Source organism: Hyla sarda, chromosome 9 (genome assembly GCF_029499605.1).
Source record: "Hyla sarda isolate aHylSar1 chromosome 9, aHylSar1.hap1, whole genome shotgun sequence".
Classification (NCBI taxonomy): Eukaryota; Metazoa; Chordata; class Amphibia; order Anura; family Hylidae; genus Hyla; species Hyla sarda.
In genome coordinates, this window is record NC_079197.1 from 134,820,285 (window position 1) to 134,833,557 (window position 13,273).

Sequence of the window (13,273 nt, forward strand, 5' to 3'; positions counted from 1 at the left end):
GTTGCCTAGAGCCATGTGTAAAGAAATACAGCCTGGGCCACATTAACCTATGGCATTACTTGAGTAGCCTCTGTTCAGGGGCATAGAATGAAGGGAGCCTTTGTGCACCAGTAGAATATGGCCCATTTGTTTTCCAATTCCTAATTTGATGATAGGCGGATCCAAGTCAGCTTTTTTAATGGAATACTCTGCCCAGCGCCCTGGTTCTCCTCCCGAATGGGGTGTGTCAACCACCTCATGAAGCTGTGGCTGACATGCCCCATGCATCTTTATGGGAAAGCCAGAGGGCTGCACTCAGGAATCATCATCTCTCATAGAGCTGCATTGAGGTGACGTGTCAGCAGAGGCGGCCCTTCCATTAGGCCATTTAGGCAGCCACCTAAGGCCTCACACTGGAGAGGGCCTCACCAGGGGCAGGCTGGGCCAGAAAGCAGAGGGGTATATGGTCCAGGCCTGGCTGGTCCCCTCAGTACACTTTAAACAGTCATTCTAACTGTGTTTGCAGGACTGTATGTCCTGCTCTGCTCTGTGCTGTCAGCGTAAGCGCATAACACTGACAAGCACATAATCCCGGCTGCTCATTCATACATACACTTACTGAAGTTTCCTCCTGTGCCGGGATGCAATCAGGAGACACTGCTGAGGCTGGGGGAGACTGGATGAAACTTGTAGTCCTCCTCCAGTAAAATGCAGAGACCAGCTTCCCACGTCTCACATGCCAGTGCGCTGTTAAGCTCCATCTTATTTTAGACGGTTCCTGCCGATAAGGAAGCGATGGCAAAGAGCACAGCCATAGAGGAGCGCACACAGCTTCTGGTCAAGACAGTGTAAGTGTGTGTGGATGGGGTCTACAATACTGCAGTCACAATAAAACCCAGTCATTTAACTCTTTACTTACAAGTTTTTTTTTCTTTTAGTCTTCCTGTAGCTTTGAATCTTGCCATGATAACCAATTTCTCCCTCTGTCTTGTGTGTTGGTGGCCCCAGTATAGGACATGGACATGTTTCTGCACTTAATACTACTGTGCAGACAAGGACAAGTTCTGCTACACTAGAAATATAAGTTACATTTAAAGGGTTTATCCAGAGGGAGGGATTTTTTTGTTTGTTATAACTTTGCCCTCCAAAAGGCCTTTAAAAAAATTCAGCGGTGCCTCTGGTGTGTGTGACACTCCAGGCCCTGCCATCACAATTTCTATCCGTAAGAGGAGCGCAGCTGGGGACCAGAGCAGGCCACCAGAGGCACCGTTGGACCGCTGAAGGTATGTAAGAGTTTGTTTTTAATAGACTTTTAAGTTGGCAAAGTTGTAAAATTAAACTCCTCCCACGGGATAACTGTCAGGATCCGGATGGGTATGCAGTGAGGATACTGGTGGTGGATCCTCTGTGTCAGTGGGGTGATGACGTGGGCCGTACCAGGGGAACGGAGTCTAAGGGGTTACTGGTTTTCACCAGAGCCCGCCGCAAAGCGGGATGGACTTGCAGCGGCAAGTAACCCCCAGGTCGTTCCACCCGATAGCGACTCAACCCCAGCTGACGGCTGAGACAGGCGCGGTACAAGGGATAAGGCAAGAGCAAGGTCGGACGTAGCAGAAGGTCAGGGCAGGCAGCAAGGATCGTAGTCAGGGGCAACAGCAGAGGGTCTGGAACACTGGCTTGGAACATACACAAGAACACTTTCACTGGCACAAGGCAACAAGATCCGGCGATACCAGGAAGGGGAAGTGGGTTTTTATACAGAGGACACAGGTGAATGTACTGATTGGGCCAGGCGCCAATCAATGGCACACTGGCCCTTTAAATCTCAGAGAGCCGGCGCACGCGCGTGCGCCCTAGGGAGCGGGGCCGCGCGCGCCGGGACTGAGCCGACGGAGGACGGGACAGGTGAGGGGATTGGGATGCGAGCCGCTGGCGGGCGCGTCCTGCTACGCGGGTCGCATCCCCGCCGGTGACATTAATGCAGCGCTCCCGGTCAGCGGGTCTGACCGGGGCGCTGCATGGAGGTGAACGCCGCGAGCGCTCCGGGGAGGAGCAGGGACCTGGAGCGCTCGGCGTAACAATAACCTCTTTAAATGTACATGCATATACTGTGTGGATAGAAAATATTCTATATTTGTGTAATATACAGCTAATTTTCTGCTATAAAAGCCCGGCCTGTGCTCAGTGTAGTGTAAGCACTGCCCCTGGTCCACACACAGTGTATTAGCATATCCCCCTTATACTAGTAATATTGGTCTCAGTATACAGGATTTGGTCAGTATTAGTGTGATGGTAATATGTATGGTGATAATATTTCCTCCTTATATACTGGTATTATTGGTAATATTGTCTCTGTATATCGCATTTGGTCAGTAACAGTATGGTGGTTATATGTATGGTGATAATATTCCTCCTTATATATTGGCATTATTGGTCTCAGTATACAGGATTTCGTAAGTAACAGTATGATGGTAATATGTATGGTGATAATATTCCTTCTTACAGTCATGGCCGTAAATGTTGGCACCCCTGAAATTTTTCTAGAAAATGAAGTATTTCTCACAGAAAAGGATTGCAGTAACACATGTTTTGCTATACACATGTTTATTCCCTTTGTGTGTATTGGAACTAAACCAAATTGGACATAATGTCACACCAAACTCCAAAAATGGGCTAAACAAAATTATTGGCACCCTTAACTTAATATTTGGTTGCACACCCTTTGGAAAAAATTACTGAAATCAGTCGCTTCATATAACCATCAATAAGCTTCTTACATCTCTCAGCCGGAATGTTGGACCCCTCTTCCTTTGCAAACTGCTCCAGGTCTCTCTTATTGGAAGGTGCCTTTTCCCAACAGCAATTTTAAGATCTCTCCACGGGTGTTCAATGGGATTTAGATCTGGACTCATTGCTGGCCACTTCAGAACTCTCCAGCGCTTTGTTGCCATCCATTTCTGGGTGCTTTTTGATGTATGTTTGGGGTCATTGTCCTGCTGGAAGACCCAAGATCTTGGACGCAAACCCAGCTTTCTGACACTGGGCTGTACAGTGCGATCCAAAATCCATTGGTAATCCTCAGATTTCATGATGCCTTGTACACATTCAAGGCCCCCAGTGCCAGAGGCAGCAAAACAGCCCCAAAACATCATTGAACCTCCACCATATTTCACTGTAGGTGCTATGTTCTTTTCTTTGTAGGCCTCATTCCGTTTTCGGTAAACAGTAGAATGATGTGCTTTACCAAAAAGCTCTATCTTGGTCTCATCTGTCCACAAGATGTTTTCCCAGAAGGATTTTTGCTTACTCAAGATCATTTTGGCGAAATGTAGTCTTGCTTTTTTATGTCTCTGTGTCAGCAGTGGGGTCCTCCTAGGTCTCCTGCCATAGCGTTTCATTTAATTTAAATGTCGACGGATAGCCTGCAGGACAGCTTGAGTATCTTTGGAACTTGTTTGGGGCTGCTTATCCACCATAAGAACTATCCTGCATTGACACCTTTCATCAATTTTTCTCTTCCGTCCACGCCCAGGGAGGTTAGCTACAGTGCCAAGGGTTGCAAACTTCTTGATAATGTTGCGCACTGTGGACGAAGGCAAATCTAGATCTCTGGAGATGGACTTGTAATCTTGAGAGTGTTGATATTTTGTACAATTTTGGTTCTCAAATCCTCAGACAGTTCTCTTATCCTCTTTCTGTTGTCCATGCTTAGTGTGGCACATACAGACACACAATGCAAAGACTAAGTGAACTTCTCTCCTTTTTATCTGCTTTCAGGTGTGATTTTTTTATATTGCCAAACCAAAAGAAAGGCCCAGAGTGGGGAAGGGAGAACTATTACTGCATTACCAAACCCCAATCACCAAAAGGTGATGGGGTATAAAACCCCTTTAACCAAAACTCCCCCTCTTATTGATTACCTATAGGTATATTAAAACTTCCCTATTATTTGTATTGTCTAAAAGGTTCAAAAATGTAGTGCTTTAAAACCACTAGCACAGTCCCTATTTTTTTCAAGTATCCTTCCTTTGTAGGAGATATAATGGTATAAAGACGTCTGCAGTACGTCTAATTTGGGACTGAATGCTAGTGGTTTGCATTTTAATTGATAGCATTCAGTCCCAAATTAGACGTACTGCAGACGTCTTTATACCATTATATCTCCTACAAAGGAAGCATACTTGAAAAAAATAGGGACTGTGCTAGTGGTTTTAAAGCACTACATTTTTGAACCTTTTAGACAATACAAATAAAAGTGAAGTTTTAATATACCTATAGGTAATCAATAAGAGGGGGAGTTTTGGTTAAAGAGGTTTTATACCCCATCACCTTTTGGTGATTCGGGTTTGGTAATGCATTTTTATATTGCCCACACCCGTTACTTGCCTCAGGTGAGTTTAAAGGAGCATCCCATGCCTGAAACAATCTTATTTTTGCACAATTTTGAACGGGTGCCAATCATTTTGTCCAGACTATTTTTGGAGTTTGGTGACATTATGTCCAGTTTGCTTTTTTTCCTCCCTTTTTGGTTTAGTTCCAATACACACAAAGGGAATAAACATGTGTATAGCAAAACATGTGTTACTGCAATCCTTTTCTGTGAGAAATACTTCATTTTCTAGAAAAATTTCAGGGGTGCCAACATTTAGGGCCATGACTGTATATACTGGTTTTATTGGTAATATTGGTCTTAGTATACAGGATTTGGTCGGTAACAGTATGATGGTAATATATAATAAACCTCTAATTGTTGGAGGGGGAGGCATCTGGACAGAATTTGCCATGGAGCCCATGGGACTTTTCATGACAGGGGCATAGTTATGTCCCTGATATCTGCCCTGCTCCTGCTTGAAATTGGTGCTGCAGTGACAGCACAACCATTTCACAGATGATTTGATCCCCTGCAGAGTCTGCATAAAATGAAGTGGGGCCTCGCATTCGAAATTTGCCTAAGGCCTCACAAAGTCTAGAGCCGCCTCTGCGTGTCAGCTACAGCTTCGTGCAGTGGTCAACAGGCTCCACTTAGAAAAAGAGCCAGGGCACTGTGCGGGAGATCCTTTGACTAGGCCATCAATATCTGATTGGTTGGGGTCTGACCCCTGGCATGTCTATTTACTACATACTAGCATTTCCTATTACACAATCATTGACTAACACAATCATGTACCAAGAAGTTGTTGTAAACTTTAGAAGTGTGAATGTAATGATGATATATGTAAAGACTACAATATAAGCGTAAAAGAATAAGTTAATTGGAGGAAGGCTCTACTGACCTGTTAGGCCTGGATATAAGATGAGATATGGTTGGACATGGAGGCATACATGACCAGCTGGAATCCTGGCAATAAGGGCCAACAACACATGTGGCCGTAGGATGTCCTACACATATTGCTGTTAGTGTCCCTCATATTACTGCTTGGGGTGAGCGACCTTCGTATGTCATGGCCAGGCCTTGTGCAAGGATTTTTGCCATCCTAGGTGACAGCTCATTTTGCCACCCCTTGAACTCACCCATTGGCTCCGCACTTTGACACGCCCCACCTTATTACTGGGTTGACACACTGTAACAAACCTCCTCCTCATGCAGTTACCTTACTACTGGGGTGACACACTGTAACAAACCCCCTCCTCATGTAAGTACCAAACTACTGGAGTGACACACTGTAACAGACCTCCTCCTCATGTAATCTCCTTACATGAGGAGGGGGTTTGTTACAGTGTGTCACCCCAGTAGTAAGGAGATTACATGAGGAGGAGGTCTGTTACAGTGTGTCACTACAGTAGTTTGGTACTTACATGAGGAGGGGGTTTGTTACAGTGTGTCACCCCAGTAGTAAGTACCAAACTACTGGAGTGACATACTGTAACAAACCTCCTCCTCATGTAATCTCCTTACTACTGGGGTGACACACTGTAACAAACCCCTTCCTCATGTAATCCACTTACTACTGGGGAGGGGGGTGGCGTGGCAGGGTTTTTCTGGATGGGTGGGTGCTTCAGATGCTGGCTACCTTTATTGCTACGGGCAGAGTGGTGCCCCCATCAAGAGTGCGTTCTCTGCCTATTTTGTCTATAGGTAGAGCCGGCCCTGGTCATGGCTACCCATATTATCACACAAGCAGTTGAGGCAGTGTGTCTCTCCACAGCAAGGGCAGGATTGAAGTGCTCACCATAATGTCCTCCTCTATACTTAAACCCACTGAGCCATCCACCACTTATACCTAGACCACTTCCAGAGTTGGTGCCCTGTGCAGCAAAGACCAGATCCTCATCTGGAGAGGCTGAAAGGACAATCTAGGGGGCTACTTAGACAGCACCCTCAGGAGTGGCCCATAGCCAAACTGATTGGGTGGCACAGTGGGTCTCCAGATGCCCATTAGAATGTCATAAAATAGAACTCCACAAAGAGGGCCTGAAAAAGGGTCCCAAAGTTAATTGGCCCATATACGCATCCCTTCTCCAATTGTTTATCATCCAATGCAATTTATTTTTAACCCTCAATACCACATATCCTTACAGAAGCGTGTAGCACTTTTTAAAATGCTGTCCTGGTATCTTACTAGCTCTTTGAGCAGGATATTCTATAGTTGAATTACTCTAACTGTAAAGAACCCTTTCCTGTTCTGATGTCTAAATAGTTTTTTTCCACACTTGTCCATGGTCTTTTGAACAGTTCTTAGAATGAATAAGTCTTGTGCCAGCTCTTAGTATTGCCATTTAAAGGGGTTATCCAGGATAAAACTTTTTTTTATTTATCAACTGGCTCCAGAAAGTTAAACAGATATGTAAATTACTTCTATTAAAAAATCTTAATCCTTTCAGTACTTATGAGCTTCTGAAGTTAAGGTTGTTCTTTTCTGTCTAAATGCTCTCTGATGACACGTGTCTCGAGAACCGCCCAGTTTAGAAGCAAATCCCCATAGCAAACCTCTTCTAAACTGGGCGGTTCCCGAGACACGTGTCATCAGAGAGCACTTACACAGAAAAGAATAACCTTAACTTCAGAAGCTCATAAGTACTGAAAGGATTAAGATTTTTTAATAGAAGTAATTTACAAATCTGTTTAACTTTCTGGAGCCAGTTGATATATATATATATATATATATATATATATATATATATATATATATATAAAAAGTTTTTTCCTGGATATCCCCTTTAATATTCACAATGTGATCTCAAAAGGGATGTATAGAGGAACAGTATTGCATATAAATCACAGTTTTTTTTATACAGTGATCCCTACTAGAATATCTTTTGAGAGGACGATCCCCTTATCCAGGCCAGATTTTGTATGATAGATTTACTGTTCAACATAGATTATGCATATGGTGTTCTCAAAGAAGTTTTACCATATGGGAGCAATTTCTTGGTCCAGACAATGAGACAGGAGACTGTTTTAAGGTTCGAAAATGAATAAAAGGCTAAAATTGGTAAAAATAAGAAAGAACAGTTCTGATCTGTGTCAAGACGTGAGTTGCATTCTTAGTGAAATAGACATTCTGAGAGCTGGAGAGCTGACACCATCAGTAATGTCTCATTCTAAGAAACCTGCCACAACTTTTAACCACAAGAACACAACAAGGCGAATTCTTCAACAGTTATTTATTTGTTTAATCCTTCACGTAGATAAATGCATCAGCCATCAATATTACATTATTCTATCTTCTTTATACACCTACAGTGATCCCTCAACTTACAATGGCCTCAACATACAATAGTTTCAACATACAATGGTCTTTTCTGGACCAATGTAACTTGAAACCAGACTCAACATACAATGTACAGACAGTCCAGATCTGTGAAACGTGTCAATGGCCGGAAGAACTGAACAGTTAGAATGGGCATTTACTGGTAAAACACCTGTATTACTGAAGCGTATGCACTGAATTCCTATCTGGTAGCGCCCCCTACAGTACAGGGAGGTATTACATGTTCTGTACTCTTTACCTGTATTACTGAAGTGTATGCACTGACTGGTGTCTGGTAGCGCCCCCTACAAGACAGGGAGGTATTACATGTTCTGTACTCTTTACCTGTATTACTGAAGTGTATGCACTGACTGATGTCTGGTAGCACCCCCTACAGTACAGGGAGGTATTACATGTTCTGTACTCTTTACCTGTATTACTGAAGTGTATGCACTGACTGATGTCTGGTAGCGCCCCCTACAGTACAGGGAGGTATTACATGTTCTGTACTCTTTACCTGTATTACTGAAGTGTATGCACTGACTGATGTCTGGTAGCGCCCCCTACAGTACAGGGTGGTATTACATGTTCTGTACTCTTTACCTGTCCCAGAGTTAGCTGCTCCTTTGGACACCAGGTGAGGGCGGCTCCATGTTACTTTTTTTTAGGACACTGTGTTCTGTACAGGACCCTGAAGAAGCTCCTGTCCTCTACATAGACCAGTGTTTCCCAAGCAGGGCACCCAAAACTGTTGCAAAACTGCAACTCTCAGCATGCTGGGAGTTGTAGTTTTGCAACAGCTGGAGGCACCCTGGTTGGGAAACACTGACATAGACAGAGATTACAGCTCCCAGCAGATCTTTATTACTTTTATATATAAGGATTTGCTTTATCTATATTAGTTATCTACTTATTTTTCTTTAATCCTCACTTTTTCCTATTTTTGGATGACATTTTGGTGGCTTCAGAACCAATTACCAGGTTTCCATAGAGTTATGATCTCAACATACAATGGTTTCAACATACAATGATCGTCCCAGAACCGATTAATATTGTAACTTGAGGGACCACTGTATTTTATAATAAGTAAAGTCACTGCTTAATTTTTCAGGAATAAAGATGTGTATATGGGTTGTTTATGCCTTCAGTATGCAGGCAGATGCCTGGTGGTTTGTGGGGGTGTGAAAACTTATCTGAAATAAGGTTGAGTTGTGTTATGGTTATGTTGTAGAAACAGGTGAGCTAGGTAATCTTTATTTCTTCTGTCTGCCAATAAAGATTATAAAGTAGTAGACAAGTTAGTTAAGAAAAGTGTGGAGATATTTGTAACCGGTCAGGTTGTGTTTGGGACTCAGACTATGATTTCGTAACATAGTCCCTTGTGAAAAAATGTGTTCTCAAGTCCCACTTGTGCATGTGGTCTGGGGCAATGACGTGGGCAGAGGATATGATGTATTCAGGGGGCTGAGTATGACTAAGGTTTCAGTTTTTGACATTCTAAATAATCCAAAAATGAAACCCAAATTTCCCTTAAAAAAAAGGTATATCTACTAGATACGACAGAGGTATGAGCATTAGAGGGTCTGACTTACTTCAGAAACTGTTGTGATCTACCCCAGTTCCTAACAGGAACCGTCCATATATGTTAAACGAATCCCCATCAACCCCTTAGGGTACGTAGACAGTACGGAATCTTCACGTGGAATAACGCTCAGGAATTCTGCTTGTGGATTCCACTACAATAATCTAGCATTGGTGTAAATGGGTCTTCCGTTAACCCGTTGCAGAAATTCGGCTGTGGAAATTCATTCAGCAAAAGAATGAATACATTGATGTTTTGGGCTGGAATTACATGCAGACTGCATTGCCATCAATAGTGACAGCACAGGTCAGGTTATTTAGTGCCGAAAGAGTTCAGCGGGGGGGCGGGGGGGGGGGGGGCGCTCAGATGGAATTTCCAACCCAGAAAGATCTCTGGGCGGAGATTTCATAGTGTGTTTATCCCAAGCTGTGCTCAGGGAAGAGTCTCTTACAGTTTTTCCTGAGCACAGGGCAGCTGTGTGAGTGCAGGGGGATTGCCTATTTTATAGCATCTTTACCCTACTGCAACTGCAGGGATCAAAGTTAAATTTGATCCCAACCTATTAAAGGGATTATCCAGGAAAAAAATTTTTTTTATATATATCAACTGGCTCCAGAAAGTTAAACATATTTGTAAATTGCTTCTATTAAGAAATCTTAATCCTTCCAGTACTTATCAGCTGCTGAAGTTGAGTTGTTCTTTTCTGTCTGACAGCAGTGCTCTCTGCTGACACCTCTGTCTGTCTCGGGAAATGCACAGAGTAGAAGAGGTTTGCTATGGGGATTTGCTTCTACTCTGGACAGTTCCCGAGACACGTGTCATCAGAGAGCACTTATACAGAAAAGAACAACTCAGCTTCAGCAGCTTATAAGTACTGAAAAGATTAAGATTTTTTTAATAGAAGCAATTAAAAAATCTGTTTAACTTTCTGGAGTAAGTTGAAATATAAAAAAAAATGTTTTTTCCTGGATAACCCCTTTAACCTCTCAAATGCTGTGGACCATGTTGACTGCAGCACCTAAGTGGGGATCCGCCTGTAACTGATGAGCACCCTAATGGGGTTCTAGTGGGTTGCCATGGTAGCAGGGTGGTACTAGGGCCACCACGTCTACCATGTACTGTGCGTGTAGCACTGACAGATTATACTGACACATCTGTAACGACTCTTATTGTGGAATTAACACATTATGCGTTGTGCATGGTAAACACAGTAACTGTTTTCTGTCAGCTTGCCCCTCGAAAATAGAGATATAAAGTAATAAAAAAAATGATATATACCCTAGAATCTTTCCAACAAAAACTACAAGTCCTCCCGCAATAACACAAGCCCTCATAAAGCTGTGCCAATTGAGAAATAACCAAACTATTCATCACAAAAACAAATTGTTTTGTAAAAAAAAAAATTCTTATTGTTGTGCAAAAGTAGGGAAGCATAAAAACGATATAAATCTGGTATCCCCATAATTGTAATGACCCATAAAGTCATAAATATAATCTTTATACTGCAGTGTAAACATCAAAGGGAAAAAAAATCCCCCAAAAATGTAGATAAAGTTGGATTTTTCTACTGTAAGAAAATGAATGAAAATGATTATTTTATTAAATGTGCCTCACAATGGTTCCTAAAATAATTACAACTTCTCAAAATACTCATCCAGCTACACTGTTCGGGGTCTCCATCACAGACGGTCAGTTGCATAACACACCCACGGATTCCGATAGATCCCATTGACTTTAAAAGGGTTTGTCCGGTTTCTGGTTGGTGTTCATTTATTTAGCAAAATCTGATCATACAATATTATTAATTATTAATGAAAGGAGTTTTCCAGGATTTTATTTGACTATGTTACAGGGGCGGTAAAGTTAATGTAGTTCACAATATAGTGTCTGTACCTGTGCTTCATTGTGGTCTCGCAATTCTGTGATTTTTGCCCCAAGGTTTATTTTTAGTTTTCCCAGGTTTCAGTGCAGGCTGAGACATTACATCACTACATCAGGTGTTCAGAGGGAGCCTGTCTTTGCTTCAATGGTTGGAGCGACTGCTGAGTGGGAGGGAAATAATTCTGCAGTGAATTGTAGGTTTGCAACAGCTGGAGGCACCCTAGTTAAAAACACTGGTCTATTGTATAGAAAGGATCACAGGTGTGTTTCAATGGGTGGGGTGACTGATGTGTGGGAGGGGAAAAAATGACCTCACATTTACAAACAAGGAATCATGGGACCTGTAGTTCGAGGGAGGGAACTCAAACAGGAAGTAGCCAGTTCACAAAAAGATAGCCACAGCTTTATGGTTGACTCAGGAAAAGACAAGCACAGATCCATCTTGAGCATGTCCATTACTGTCTGGCGGGTAAGTACTAAAATCACCTTATGGTGGATAATGCCTTTAATATTACAGCTACAAGCAATTTGTTGTCCGATCAGGTACTGCTATTAAAACAGATTCTCCGACAGAGCTCCCCAAACGAAGCCCCAAGGCAGTTGTGAACATGGTCTGATGAGTCCTTAAAGGGGTACTCTGCCCCTAGACATCTTTTGCCCCTATCCAAAGGATAATGGATAAGATGTCTGATCGCAGGAGTCCTGCCACTGGGGACCCCCGCAATCTCTCCTGCAGCCCCCCTGTCATCTGGTGCACAGAATTAACTTCACTCTGTGCCTGATGACTGGCAATGTAGGGTCCGGAGGATGTCAAGCCCGGCCCCTCAATGCAAGTCTATGGGAGGGGATGTGACGGCCGGCACGCCACCTCCCACTGACTTGCATTAAGGGGGCGGGGCATGATGTCATGATCCTCCGGCCCCTACATCGCCAGTCATCAGGAAGGGAGAGAAGTTAATTCCGTGCACCAGATGACAGACATCTTATCCCCTATTCTTTGGATAGGGGAAAAGATGTCTAGGGGTGGAGTACCCCTTTAAGGCTAAAACTATTTATGTTACTAATAGTTTAAAATGAATGCTCTTATGTGTCAACTACATTTACTTGAGATGTAAAATCAAAAGCGACAGCAAAGAAAAGTGAAATTTTCTGGAGGGTTTTTCCAAGTTTAGGATGACTGTTAAAGGGTTAAAGCACATGAAAATGACAGAAACAAGGACACTAGTGGTTATGCTGCAAAAGGACTTAGTTGGAAAACCCCTTAATCTATAGACAGACTGAACTCTCACAAGTACATGAGCTGTCTCACCACCTACTTATTTTTCTTCAGTTTTTATGATACTTTATTATAGCAGGACATGACTTTTGACATATTGTTTTTACTGATTAGACCCAGATACAGACATTTTTTCCACTGCAGTCTCCTTCTGTTTACTAATTGTACATTTTTATTGGCAGCTGCTTTCAACCCTTTGAACCCTTCCACCTACAGACCCATTTGAGGGCTTGTTTTTTTGCGCAACAAATTTTACTTTGTAATACTGTCATTTCAACACCAAATCTCCGGCAAAACCAGAAAAAATATATTTGTGAGGCAAAATTGCAAAAAGTAAATAAATAAAAAACACCATTTTGTAACTTTGGGGGCTTCCGATTGCACTTTTCTGTAGGTCATATGGTACCATTTATTTCTTTATTTTTCTTTGGGGGGGGACTTTTTGATAAATTTTTATACATTTTATACAAAGTGACCAAAAATATGCAATTTTGGACTTTGGAATTGTTTTTTTATGTGTTTTATGTAGCATAGCATTGATCAGTGTTATCTGTGCTCGATTGCTCCAGCCTGCATGGCTGGCTGGGGGCATCGAGCCACAGATCGGCCCACGAGGAGGCACGTAAGGACCCTCCCGCCATCTTCTCAGCTGATCAGGTTTTACCGCGATGGTCCCGATCAGCTCCGCTGAGCTACTGGGATCATTTTAGTTTTGTTTTAGATGCCGCAATTAACTTCCCCAACAGGTTAAAGGGGTACTCCGGTGGAAAACTATAATTATTTATTAATTTTTTATTTTTTTATCAATTGGTGCCAGAAAGTTAAACGGATTTGTAAATTACTTCTATTTAAAAATCTTAATCC

General features: G+C 42.6%; 1 protein-coding gene across 7 annotated transcripts in view; it reads left to right on the forward strand.

The window, feature by feature from the left end:
- Nucleotides 1–13,273, forward strand: part of RASGRP4 (RAS guanyl releasing protein 4) — a 68,164-nt gene that overhangs the window by 29,350 nt on the left and 25,541 nt on the right. The window lies entirely within an intron of this gene.